The sequence below is a fragment of the Aedes aegypti genome, chromosome 3, assembly GCF_002204515.2.
Source record: "Aedes aegypti strain LVP_AGWG chromosome 3, AaegL5.0 Primary Assembly, whole genome shotgun sequence".
In the NCBI taxonomy this organism is placed as follows: Eukaryota; Metazoa; Arthropoda; class Insecta; order Diptera; family Culicidae; genus Aedes; species Aedes aegypti.
Genome location: NC_035109.1, coordinates 319,047,634 through 319,062,732, shown reverse-complemented (window position 1 = coordinate 319,062,732; position 15,099 = coordinate 319,047,634). Strand labels below are relative to the sequence as shown.

At 36.5% G+C, this 15,099-nt stretch overlaps 1 non-coding gene across 1 annotated transcript; it reads right to left on the bottom strand.

The window, feature by feature from the left end:
* Positions 1-13,077: 13,077 nt before the first annotated feature.
* Positions 13,078-13,150, bottom strand: Trnak-cuu. The gene has a single exon. It is a non-coding gene; the product is annotated as a tRNA-Lys (tRNA).
* Positions 13,151-15,099: the final 1,949 nt, after the last annotated feature.

The window sequence follows — 15,099 nt, the reverse complement described above, 5'->3', positions numbered from 1 at the left end:
TAAATATGTGCCTTAGGGTAAGAAAAAAGCTCTCTCAAAATTTCAACTCATTTGGTTGCTCCCCCAGCTGGCGCATTCAATTCAAAGTTTGTATGGAATATTCGTCTCAAATATATTAAAAATTGACCCTATGTCACTGTTTCGTGTCGTACATTAGTTAATCGCGTTCAATTGAGCCTAGAATGACAAATTCACTAGTTGATACGCTAATGAACATAGTTGCCGAAGGTTGTATCTGGATTTAAGCTCATTTTCATTAAGCTTTCAGTTGTTGAAAGTTAGGCTTAGATCAGCACTCCCGTACAATCACACATGTGCATGCACCTTGTGCCGCAGCTCGCCCAGCGTCATAGGTGGCTATGATGCGCTTAATGGCTACCACCCAGCTATGTTGAAGGAATACTAAGCAATATTGCAAATCTACTTCAGATAGTTAAAACACCAACTTTATCAATTTTAATCATCATACAACCTTCTACAATATTGTTTGCTATAGTATCAAGTAGTGTTTTTGACATTCTGGGTTCAACTGAATGCGATCAACAATTTTCCTGACTCAAACAGGAGATGATGTGCTGTTTCCTATATGTTGGAGCTGAAAATCCCATATTAACTTCAATTCAATTGCGCCAGCTCATGGAACGACCAAATGAGCTGAAACTTTCAGGAAGTCTTCCTCTAACCCTAAAGAATAATCCTGGCGGGTGCCCCGTGGAATTATACAACCTTATTTTTCTCCCATACTAAGGTGGGCCAGTCTAATCCGGATCATAGGGGCACCACTTTGTATTTGGGATAAAATAATAAATATAGAATCAGAAGGGCGCAATTTCAATTATATGATACTTGTTGATAAGGGAAAGGTTGGCGGCAAAAATATCATAATTCTTGAATCATAGGGGCGCAGTTTTACTTTCATTACAATATTCTGTGTAATGAATGGAGCGCAATTTTCATGAGAAGAAGGAGGGTATGTATGTACTCTTTTGAGAAGTGAGTGGAATAAATTGTCAGAACTCCGCTCCGTCAGAACTGACCGCTTGGGGCGCAATTTTTCTAGCATGATTTTAAACAATTAGGTGGTAAGGGGAAAAATATAATATCTTCTGAATCTTGAGAGCGCTATCTTCATTTAATAATAGAAACCTGTTGAGAACTTCTCCGAATCATAATAATTCAATTTTTCGTTATACGATACTATTCGATAAAGGTAGGTAGGCGGAAAAATTGTCATCATTCCTGAATAATGGGGGAGCAATTTTCATAACATGTTAGAACTCTTTTGAGAAGGAAGTGATAAATTTGAAACAATTTCTGATCTATGGCGCGCTATGGGATACATTTCTATTGCATGATATTATTCAATGAGGAAAAGACTTGAGTTGTGAATAAAAGAGGTGTCAGAATTTCAGTATCATAATGGCACCATTTCCGTGATATAACTAAAATTCAATCATATGATTGGGGAAGTGGGCGGAAAAAATATAATTCGTGAATAAAAGGGGTGCAAATTCAATTGGATGATATTACTCATTTAGTGGAGATGGCCGGGAAAATTAGCACAATTCAAGAACAATAGGTGCGCAATTTTTAACTCATATGATTCCAGTATGATTGGGGCGAATTTAATATGACAGAAGAACATTTTCAAGTAGTGAATTGAAAAAAAATACAATAGTTCCTGAAGCATAGGGGCGCAATTTGCATTAATCCCTCTACCGCTTCATTTTTACCGTTAAAAAATGTTCAAATCGCGATAACTTTTTTGTTTCTTGATATTTTTGCACCATTTTTTCTTCAGATCTCAAAAAACTCTTCTTGTCTAAGAATCCGTGTCGATATTAATCATTGCTGATCTAGTTTTGAAAATATTCCGATGTTCCTTGGGGACCGACATTCTTCATACAAAATGTCTTTGGCGGCCATTTTGTTCATGGTCAATTTACCAAAAAAAATAAAATGTGTACTATACAATGGCAGGTAATAAGGAGCTACCCTGAAACAATCATACAAATCGGTTCAGTGTTCTTGGAGAAATCTTAAAATTACGAAATGAGGTTACTCAAAGACGGCTGCACCAAACTGTTTCATTTTTTCACTACATACTCACATTAATGTACCATTCCGTGGTGTGAATCCGAATACGATAAAAATTATGTAGCCTGAGATATTTAAGTGGGTTATGGCTAGGGTTCATTCACATATTTCATAACGCTAAAAATGGCCTTTTTGACACCCACCCACCCCCTCGTAACGCTTTATGTATGAATATTCAGCAAAATTTTGTATTAGTCGTAACATCAGCAAGACACCCACCCATCCCCTTTAGCGTAATGAAATTTGTGAATAAGCCCCTACGCGTCGGTCCCCCAAGGAGTTGTGGAATATATCCGGATCCAGCTGATCAATTATCAATATCGATACATATTCTTAAACTAGAAGAGTTCTTTGAGGTCTTGTGAAGAAATGGTGCAAAAATATCGTGAAACAAAAAAGTTATCGCGATTTGAATATTTTTATAGCGGTAAAAAATGAAGCTGCCGGTAGAGGGGTTAAACTAGGTGGACGGAAAAATTGTCATAATTCTTGGGCAGCTTTTATTATATTTCTTGAAAAAAATTGTCATAATTATCTACCCAAAAGGGCACAATTTTCATTACATGATATAATTAATTGGAAGTGGTGAAGGAAAAAAATACATTCGTTATACAATTAATTCTTGAATCAAATCGCTCTAATTTTACGATATGATATTATTCTTTAATGTGGGTGGAAAATTGTCTAATTTCCAATAAGTGGAGGTGATCTGGAAAATTGTCTTAATTTCTGAATCATAGTCGCAATATTCATTTCACGAGGAAGCGAATATATCGCCATATATGCTGGATTACTTGGGCGCAATTTTAGCAATACGAAATTATTTAATGGAGAGGTGGACAAAAAAAAACTTGTTTTAACACCAGAACCATACGGGCGCTACATTATATGATTTTCATTACATGATTAATTAAATTTAATTAATAATGGAAGGTGGGCGGAAAACTTGTTATTATTCCTTAATCGTAGAGGCGATTTTCTCATTTTGTGGTAGTATTCTGTTATGTAGTGAACGGATTTAAGATTCTGAAAATATTCATCTGCGGAATTCTTAAACATATTGGTGGTAAATTACTGTAGAATACAAAAGTTCGATGAAGAAATCCTGGCAGGTATCTCAACAAAATTCGAGAAGTAATAAATCACGTATTTTTATAGTTATTTAAGATATTATTATCCAAGGACTTCTGAAGGAGATATTTCTTCTGAAAACTTTAGCATAATCTATAATGTAATACTTCAAGCTAAGACAAGATAATAAATTCAGATTTGTCATAAAATTTGAAGATTTTTTTTTGAATGTTTAGAAGTGAGTTTTCTCTATATGATTTTTATCAAAATTGGCAGAATTTTGTTAAATGTCCACTTATGAGTTTCACAATCACTATTTGGAAATATCCTAAACAATTTCCATAAAAAAAAACAGAAAAAGATTTCCTGATAACTAATTGAGAAGTGGTCTGGGTTTCCTTATGATTTCGTTGAAATTGCACAAGATTAATTTATATGCATTTTGACAAAAAAAAAAACTCATAAAAGGTCATTAGGATTTTTTGGAAGAAGCTTAAAATCAGTTCCTTCAAAATATTTTACTTGTCTTTGCCTAAAACTTCGTGATTACTTCCCAAAATCCTAAGTGTAAATTCTTCCAAGATTCAGTATACAATATTCCATATGCCTTAACGCATTCCACCAGAAATTGTTTAGAAAAAAAAATGCCAGTAAGACATATAAGCTGGACTTTCGTCAAAAATTCTCAAAGATGTATCGCTGAGCTCCATGGAAAATGACTGCAATGTAATAATTCCTTTACAGGCAAAACTTCAAGTTATTTGTAGTTCGTCATCCAAATTTCAACTAATTCGGACTACCAGAAGCTGAGATACAGCTCCCCAAACATGAGCATTTTGTATGGAAAAAACAGCATTTGGTTACTAACTTATGTCACTGACTATATTCATAAAAAACTCGGGATATATTTATGGAATGATTCCTAAATAGATTCCAGAAAAAAACTCTTAAAGATAATTCTAAAATAGCTTTTTAAGAAATAGGCTGAAGTATTTTTTGATTTTAAAAAGATAATATTTCTGATGGATGCCCAGAAGACATTGATGGAGGATTTTTTGAATTATTTGTGACTTTCTTGATATCCAATGACCCATATTTTATCTTTTGAATGCATAAAATTATTTCTGAAGAATATCATAAGACGTTATGAATCAAATAAAATAAATTTTGTAAGATACATTTGAGGAATACCTAGTTGATTTTTCAAAGAAATTTCTGAAGGAACAGTAGGAGGATTTGTGCGAAGGAAATTCTCTAAAGAAACTGAGAACACGAAACTTATTAACAAGTAACGTTGTTCATAATAGAAATTGAAATCTATCAAGACTGCTAAACGGTTTTTGTATTAAGGGACCCCTTTATGAGATCTGATCCGGGCCCCCGAAGCCCAGGCCCGGATTTGGAGGGGTGCCGAGGGGGCAAATGCCCCGGGCCCCCCGATCAAGGGGGCCCCCCGAGGAGTCAAAAAAGTTAAAGACAATTCAATGAATAATTTTTACATTAATGATTTTATATGTAAAATACAAATCCAATACGATTTCTTACAGAGGAGATTATGTTATTTGATAGTTAATAGCAAATTCCCAATGATTTTAATCTGAACTATTCAATTTCAATGAAAATTCTTCTATTCGCTCATAAAATTAGAAAACTTGAATACTCTTCTAGGGTTAATATACAGCAAATTTACACAGCTTTCTAGAACGATATTGTCAAAATAACAGTGCCCTATGTCCTGGAATGATCTTTATAAGATAAAGATGCTCACTAATTCATACATTTTTTTTGATTCTACCATCGGGATACTGAAATTACTATTCTATCAAGCACATCTGAAATTATACCAGAAATACGATATTTCCATATTTTACTGGCTTTTTTTTTCATTTGTGACAGATTTTTTTCTGATTTTGTTTGAATATTTTCATGGCTTTGTGCTTCAAATATACCATAAATTTGACTAAAATCTACAGAAATTAAATAATTACAGAAACTATAGCATCATCTGCAATTTGTCGAAGCGTGCATAGTTCTTCAAAACTTTTGCGAATATCTGGAACATTGGAATTATAAAGCAAGGGACTAGGACATGAGCCTTGGAAAAAGCTCATACTAGCTAATTCTAGAAGTTGTTAGTTGACCGAGAGTGAAACCTATGTGCTTCTTAAAAGCAATTGCTCCTTGTCAACTAGTACTAGTAAAATATCTGACTATTAAAGTAAGACAATCGTGTGTTCCTTTCCTGTTATGAAAATCAAATTAAGCATTTCAAAGCATACTGTTCAATACAGTCGCAATAGGATCATTTTTAACAATAAATGTAGGAAGTCAGTAAATTTCTACACCATAAAATAAAATAGTTAAACGATTGGCTTATTGCTTCAATATTAAATGTCGTTCAATTGCATTTATTGGAAATATCTGCAGTAAAATTGAAAAAAAAATATGAATGTAATATATGCTATTGTTATCCAAGTCTCAATAGATCATAAGTCTTGATTTCAAGTGGAACATCAATTGAACTTGGTTGAGAACGAGTTATATGGGTATAGTCAAACTCGAGTAATACATATTACAATTGCTTGGAGTTTTCCGGATATTTTATTTTCACAATACTTAACTTTCCTATGCTTAGCGTTCCTCGCTCATTTTGTGCTAAGGGCCCCCGTCAATAGATCTGACCCGGGCCCCCCGAAGTCCAAATCCGGCACTGCCGAAGCCCAAATCTGGCATTAAGTGCAGCTTTATGAAAATTAAATAACAAGTAATGAATGTATGCAGGAAATCTTGGCAGAATGTTTGTTTCAGTTCAATGAAATTTTCCCTAATACTTGTTAAAGTTCAATGAATTATTCCTTGTTTAAGTTTAATGAAATGTTCTAGTGCGTGTCTTATAATTTATTTAGAAACATTCTGATAAAAACTTATAACAAAATTACTAAACGAATTCAAAGTTTGCTACAAAACAACATTAAAATGATCCGGAATCTCCGATATATAATTTTCTTGAATATCTATTGAAAGCTGAGTAACCCGAAACTTTCCCCTATCGGATTATCCAATTTCCAGTCAAAAGATAATGTTTATTTCTAGAATGTCGAAACAAATAATGTTTTAAGTTTGAGGCACATTTTTGTTATCATATTGCAGTAAAAGTGGCTTTGGTGAACAACTCTCTGAAAAATGTGACTTTAGTGGCTTTTTACCGCAAATAGTGACTTTTCAGTGACCAGGTCGAAAATAGTGGGCATACCAGCCCTGCGCTTATGGCAGATTTGACGGAAGAACGATGAAACCAGAGTGCCTGCCTTCTGTTTCGGGATTTTGAATTCCACTTTCGTTCGCTGCACTGCTGACTGCTGCCGAGGTTCCTCCCATTGTTATTGTTGGAACACCAGGAAGGAAGATATTCATTTTTCATCCTATTGTGCCCGAACCAGCAGGTCCAACTCCGGTCGTCGGTATTTGGCCCTATGCAACGCACATTTCGCACACATTCGACTAGAGAGGGAGAAAGCCGATTTCGACCTTCCACTTCACGGGTCGCAATCTAAGGGGGTGGAAAATCCATCCTCGAAAAGAGGTGGTCGATGTAGAATGGGCAGAAAATAGGATGAGGCGAAAGCATACCACAAAAAAACACTGCAACCGAGAATAGAGCTTTGGTTGGAATGCCATAAGTTGAGCATTGGCTTTTGCTGGCGGTGATGTTTTACCAGGAGCCAAAGTCGAGGAAAATTGACGGAAAACCTAGACAGTGGAGTGGTTCTCAGAAATACGAAATTGGGAAAGTGATTGTATCGAACCGATTACTAAAACTGGGAAATGAAAATCGAATTGTATGGTTTTCTGGTAACTGAGCTCATACTGAAAAAAGTTCGAAACTAGTAGGTTTATGATAATCTCAAACTAATATCAATAATTACATCGAAACCTTGACTTTCAAGATGTTCGCAATGTTACGGATAATGTTATAGGATATGATGTTGGCAGATCAGTGAGCTCTGGTTTTATTTTGGGTGCCAACAATCTGTTGTTAAAATAATGAATAATTTCATTCGAATTTTCTTCGAATATCTTGACACTGGATATTCTATGTAATTCATTCGTACCATACCAGAGAGGGAGCAAAAGAATTCTTCAAGCATTTGATCTCTAAAATTAAATAAACAATAACACCCAATAATTCATTAAAAATATACAAAAATCATGCAAAATTTTCAAAACTCAGGTTTTTTCTATATCGGTTTTCATTCGATTACTTAGAAGTCATGGAAGAGTTTGGCCACCAAATGTTTGAACTCTTTGCATTCATCCCTCGGTGAAACTGAATCCCACACCCTTACAATAACAGACTCAGTTTGTTGCTCGAAAGTTCGGAATATTTGAATTCGATTAAAGTAATATATATCAAAATACGTCACTCGCCCACTCTACGGATTTCGTCCTATTCACACGTCAACCGCTTCTGTGCAATGTTCGCCCTCCCACCTCACTATATGCAAAATAGATGCATATTTCCCAACAAACCAACAGGCCACCAACTGCCATCACTCAAATCCATATCGGTGATGTATGTATAAATTACTTTTTTGACTGACTGACTGGCGGTGCTGGTGGGTGTTATTTTTTGTTCTATGGTTTTGTCTCGCTTCCGATTCCGGAAAGTGAAGTGTCACCCCCTTTGGGCAATCGTCACTGCGAGCGCAAAACAACGGCGACAAATATTGATAACAGGAGATGTGAAAAATCGAAAAAAAATCCTATGAATAATTTGCCGTTCGATATAATCAGCAGAAGATAGATATTGAGCGAGGAATGAATTATGCGCTGGGTCCTACCCTCAGGGGGGAATTCTCCTGATTGAGTGCTCCATTGTTCGGGATGCATTCGGCGCCGGGAAGCGAGGGGCTGACAGTTGTTCATGCGCGACGATCAACGATGCTGGAATGCACTTCCCTACAGTGGCGTAGCTAGGGTTTTAGGGGTTTAGGGACAACATTTCTAGAGGCAAATGTCCATATCATCCGTGAAGCAAACAAATTGACTGGATCTCGTAAAAATCGGACCCCGGCTGTTAATCCCGTTAAACACCTTCTTGCGCAATACTGAACAACTGGCACGAGAGTCTATCACCTTGTCGTAGTCCTCGGAGGGATCCAAACGAACTGGAGTGTTCGCCTGAAACCTTCACATAATTTTGCACACCTTCCATCGTCGCTCTTATCAGTCTCGTGAGCTTCCGCGGTCGATACTATCGTATATCACTTTAAAATCGATAAAAAGATGATGCGTTGGGATCTAGTATTCACGACATTTACCGAGGATTTGCCGTCAACTAAGCCGGCTTGATAATTTTCCACGAACTCGTTTACTACAGATGACAGACGACGGAAGATGATTTAGGATAATACTTTGTGGGCCGCATTTAGAATGGTGATCGCTCGAAAGTTCTCACCATCTCACTTGTCGCCTTTGTTGTAGATGGGGCAAATTATCCTTTTCTTCCACTCCTCCGGTAGCTGTTCTGTTTCCCAGATTGTGCCTATCAGCCTGGCCACCCTCTCCGGGCCAATCTTTATGAGTTCAGCTCCGATACCATCCTTACTAGCAACTTTGTTGTTCTTAAGCTGGTAAATGGCATCCTTAACTTTCCTAGAAATTGGGGCTGTGCTTTCAGCGCCATTCAGATGTTCGTCGAAGTGCTGCTTCCACCTTTCGATAACCTGACGTTCGTCCGTCAAAATGCTCCCATCCTTATCCCTGCACATTTCGGCTCGCGGCACAAAGCCGTTGTGGGATGCGTTGAGCTTCTGATAGAACTTACGTGTTTCTTGAGACCGGCACAGCTGTTCCATCTCCTCGCACTCCATCTCCTCCAGGCGGCGTTTTTTCTCCCGAAAGAGGCTGGTCTGCTGTTGCCGTTTGCGTCTATAACGTTCCACGTTCTTTCGGTTCCCTTGCTGCAGCATAACCACCCGTGCTGCATTCTTCTCCTCCAGAATCCGCCTACATTCCTCGTCTAACTAATCGTTCCGTAGAATCCGTCCCACGTACCCGACGTGTCTCTCAGCTGCATTGTTGATGGCTGCTTTCACTGTTCTCCAGCAGTCCTCAAGAGGGGCTTCATCCAGCTCACGATCTTCCGGTAATTCAGCCTCGAGGTGCTGCGCGTATGCCGCAGCGACATCCGGTTGTTAGAGCCGCTCTAGGTCATACCAGAGCAGCCGTCGGTACCGCACGTTGTAAACGACGGAGAGTTTTGGGCGCAGTTTAACCATCACCAGATAGTGATCAGAGTCGATGTTGGTAGCACGATAGGTCCTGACGTCGATAATGTCGGAGAAGTGCCGTCCACCAATCAGAACGTGGTCGATTTGTGATTTTGTCTGCTGTGGTGATCTCCAGGTGTATCGGTATGGAAGGCTGTGCTGGAAGTAGGTGCTACGAATAGCCATGTTCTTGGAGGCGGTGAAATCAATTAGTCGTAAGCCGGTTTCGTTCGTCAGCCGGTGGGCGCTGAACATTCCAATAGTCGGTCTGAATTCCTCGTCATGGACAACTTGATCGTTTAGTTCAAATTAGCAAATGATTGATAGTTTACACTGACACTTTTGTTTAATGAATTTTATTCCCATATACTAAGCTTACTTACCACCCCGAAAAAAAAACAACGTTTTGAAAATCAAGGATCTGGTTTTGTCATCGATGAAAATGTTGAAGAAAAATTAACACGCCACAAAAATCAATACACGGTGCTCAGCTCGAATGCAAATTACCGACGTTCAGCAATTTTGGTTTAGGATCGCTGTCAAAACATTACCCATTACAGAAAATCGGTGTTTCAGTTGATTACCGAACAGAGGATGTCTGTTTATATGTGTTGACATTATTATTTTTTACTTTGGGACCTCCTCATTGACTGTACAAATAATTGACGAAAAAGTAAATTCCCTTTCATATTATAATTAATGTGGTGGAACTTTTGTTCACTTGTTTTTGTTTTTGATAACAAAAATGCATAATAAGAGGCAAAAATTTACATTGCTTTACAGTACAGTTTTTTTGCACCTCTAAATGGTGCGAAAGGAATAAAATTTATCAAAAGAGGATTCCATTCTTTGAAAGACAGATGATATGACAGATCGCTTTTTAACACAAATTCGAGCGGTTTTGCTTTATCGTGTATAGAAGTCAATGGAGGCCATGATGCTAGAATAAACGCTTAGTTGTCTGAACTTTTTATACTAATTTGCAGTTAACCTTTACAGTACTGGGTACCGATATCGAAGTTTCAAAATTCTGTAACTTCGTAATCGTTTGATCAAATTAGATGAAGTTTTCCGGAAAAATTACAAATGTGTTATGTTTTTGGACTAAATTGGTTGGTGCACCTAGGGTGTTTGAAAAAATGAAAATTCAAGAAACCTCAATCATAATTATTTTAATTTTAAACACAATATATATATCTGCTTGCAGAATGTATAAACTGTTTTATTTTGGAGATTATTGCATACAAATACGATAAATGATGAATTTCCTTTAAGGTCATTAATATGAAAGATCTTGTAAAACACCAAGTTGAGATGAATGCCCTATTCTATATGGCCAAACAGAAAAAAGAGCATATGAGAAGTTCTATATTTAGTTCTGTGCGAAAGATCATGTTATTCTAGTTGTCACACGACAACTGCACAAGAAGACCCAAAAGGGGTCATTTGAAGCCCTATCGGAACCTGTTACCGAATGTCCTGATATATTCAGAATCACTTTATAATTGAAGACATGGTTTTTGTTTCCTTTCGGGTAGGAAATAAAAAAAAATTGTGCCGTCGAAAGGTGTCAGTGCATGTTATTTAGGGAATGTCCCTTAATGATTCCTACCGAAACCGATATCCGGTGACCATGTTCCTGTATCGACCACAATAGTCTCCAAACTGAAACAGGTGATGCATCTTGCCAAGTAAACTAATGTTAGGGGGACATGGGACAAGAGTGCCACCAGGGGCAAGAGTGTCACTTCCCTTTTCACGTAGGTAAACTCAATTCTTTGATGTTCAACCCAGGATAAGTATGAATTGAGTTCTAATCGAGAGTTGAACAAATTTAAAAGTTGAAAATTTTCACTACAAAAAATATAAAAAACTGTTTTTAACTCGCTAACGCAAAAATTGCGAAATATTATAAGAATTAAATTTCAGTATTTCAGGTTTTGCTCCCATTATTCTATTCTATTCTATCCTAAGTGCTTGCACAGTAAGGCGATTCAAATTTTAAAAATATTTGAAAATCCAATCTCCCATATGCTCCTTTAAATCTCTACCATAAAAATAGTATTCTGTCAAATTTTCAGCTTTCTAGGATGTGATAGTTTATATGGAATGTAGGTTTATATGGAAATTACTATGGAGAAATTATAAGAAATGTTCCAAACACGCTAGTACTGTAATGTAAGTAGAAACTTATTATCCCATATTGAAAACTCATTCTTCAAACCTTAATGAAGGATGTTGCTGAAGAAACAAAGCTCTTTTAAGCTAATTTTGTTTGGGATATTTGTACATATTTGTAGGGTTATAATCCCATATTCAGCTAAATAATAGCAAACAAACTCATGAATATCTCTTCTGCTATCCGTCGGATTGAATTTCTCTCTTCAGAAAATTTATTTATTATGGATTAAGAATAAGTTTTTACTATGGGATAATACATTTGTACTTACATTACACCACTAGCGTGTTTGGAACATTTCTCAAAATTTCTCCTTACTTATTTCCATATAAACCTACATTGTCTTTGGGCCACCTTTAAATCACCACCTATAAAGCTGAAAATTTCACAAAACACTATTTTTATGGTAAGAATGGTAAGAAACATATGGGAGATTGGTTTCTCAAACATTTTTAAATTTTGAACCGCCCTATTGCACAGCCAATATTGAAAAGCATTCTGGAAATATCGGAATTTCTTTCAGTATTTCTTGTCAGCATTAATATTTGAAGTATATCGATGATGTGTCAAAAATATTAAAATTAATTTAATGGATGAAACGGGGACAACCGTACCAGCCGTTTCATTTCAGGGGGATGGATAAAATAGTTGGTAGTGGCTTTGCTAAGAATGTTATTGCGCACTCCATGAGTTGCTTCTCCTGAGATGGGACACAGATTTTTCTCCCTGACTCAAGAGCCTTAGCTTAAGCGCCTTTCGTCGCTCTTTAGAAATTGATGAACACCTGTCCATTTGCAATATATTTAGTTAAATAACAGAAAATCAATCGATTTCTGGTTTTCATTAAAAAACATACATTTAAAGTTTTTCGGTAACAAATTTCCGACAGTTCAAATCGTCCGATATTTTAAACTTTCAAAACTCTTAGTTACAAATCCTAAGTGAATCTCGAGTGGAAGGCATCAGCACCCCACCGCAGCTCAAAATCGGGAGTGATAGTGCCCGGTCGGTCAATTTGGTGAAGCTGTCGACAAGGAAATCGGGTCACTCGCCGCTCACCGATCGGGCCGTAAATCCCAGCACAAACGATTGATTGCAGGTGAAGTTTTATAGTGCATTCCCTCCATAATGCCCTAAATCCTAATCGTTAATGAATAAATTATAAGTAAATTTGAATTTTCATTAGTGATTCAGCATAATCATTTCGAGCGCAACTCCCTTTCGTCCTTCTTAAACTGTGTTAAATTTAAACTCGCGAAGCAAGTGTGGGTTGTGAGTCTGCCCCTATACGATTCTCCCGGATAGACCCTGAGAGGGCTTAAGTGTAAATGGTTGAAGTTTTTTAAAATTTTTTCTTAGTGTCAATTTCTTAGTCTAGTTTTCTTAGTTTTCTTCTTATTATTAAAATTTAAATACCAAATGAATTAAATGAATTAGTAACAGTAAAGTAACAATTGGCGCCCAACGTGGGGCCCGAACTCACAACCCTGAGATTAAGAGTCTCATGCTCTACCAACTGAGCTAGCCGGGCGAAACCGAAATCGAGAAATTTCAATTTCGTTCTAATTTCCTTAGTTTTCTTTTCATTTTTTTCTTATTATTCTTAAAAGTTGACTGAAAAAGTATCAAAGTTGCCATTTTCGCATTCGTATATCGTATGGCAGGTATGTATATTAGGGCGGTTCAAAATTTAAAAATGTTTGAGAATCCAATCTCCCATATGTTCCTTATCATCCTTGACATGAAAATAGTGTTCTGTGCAATTTTCAGCTTTCTAGGTGGTGATTTAAAGGTGGCCCAAAGACAATGTAGGTTTATATGGAAATTACTATGAAGAAATTTTGAAAAATGTTCCAAACACACAGTACCACTGATTTAGCATCGAAATTTCCAAAAATATTGCTTACACCTGCTTAAACTATGAAACCATATAAACTATGATAGAAATATGCAGAAAAGACTTAAATAAAAATAAAATAGTTTAAAATCATTATCTGTAACCTAGAAAACATGGAGTTTCTTTGATGCCAACGAAACATTCAGAATCCTTGGAAGGAAATATTATATGCTGCAACCTTATCAAATTCGTCCCAGTGATCAACTTTCACCCGGCTTTCGGAATTTAACCTTTTTGAGTTCTTTTAAAAATTAGGTAACCAGATGTGACTTCATATCAACAAAATTAAAAAATAATAGGGATGTTGAAAATATATAATCAAATTAATAAAATCATAAATTTATAAATACAGTCGACTCTCCACATCTCGATGTTCTACATCTCGATATCTCTCCCTATGTCGATGATTTCATAAGTCCCTTCAGTCTGCATACATTTTCACTCTCCATATCTCGATATCCTCCTTATCTCGATATCTCCATATCTCGATGTGTTTCTGTTGAATTTTCATTCTCAATTTTCTCTACGTATGTCGATATGACCTATATCGAAGGTTACTAGACCAACGTTTTGGGATTCAAAACAAATTACGAGCCCAAAATGACGTATGTTTGTGTATTACTTTCTTGGCAACGGAGTGTTTTTCAATCTAGTATTCATCAAAAATTTGTTCTTTGTTTCGATCTCTCCCTATCTCGATGGTCCCTTCGATATCGAGATGTGGAGAGGCGACTGTAGAAATAATTAATTATTTTATGGAACGGACCTGGTGTAGTGTTTAGAACACACGCCTCTCACCCCGAGGACCTGGGATCGAATCCCATCCACGACATAATCACTTATAACTGAAAAATTATATTGACGGCTTCCTTCAAAGGGGAAGTACAGCCCTTGATCCCAAGATGATCTAGCGCAGGGGAAAAAAATCTCGTTAATAAAGATAGAAAAAAAAGGCTCAAAACGTACCGTAATCCAGGGGTAAATTGATCACTGGGGTGAACTTGATCCAGTCGGTACCAATTAGCATTTCCTTCCAAGAATGGTTAATGTTTCATTGACATCAGCAACATTCCATGTTTTCTAGTTAATAGATGTTTTTTTTTAATTTTTTATTAGGGTAATTTTTGTATTTTTCACAGTTTTTAATGGTGTAGGCAATACTGTTGGAAATGTCAGTACTAAACAATCTGCTGGTGCTAAGCCTACATACAAACTTTGAGTGTTAAAAATGTTTTGTAAGCTTAAATGTGAATTACTGTTCTTATGTTTAAAATCATACAACATTACGACTTTAGTTTTTGCACATAAAACCGTTAATTTTCGAATAACGTGCTTATTTCATGGCCAATTTGCCTACATTCAGGCGCATTATGTATTTACAGTTGTGTTCAGAATAATAGTAGTGAAAGCCGATTTTCATACAAAATGCTCAACTTTGGAATGCTGTAACTTTGTCTCCATATGAGCAATCGGCCGTGAACTACAAATATAATCAATTTCATTATCACAAGATTTGAGAATTTTCACACTACCGGCTAAAAAGTTAAGCACCAGGAGAAATCGCTCAAAATAATAGTAGTTTC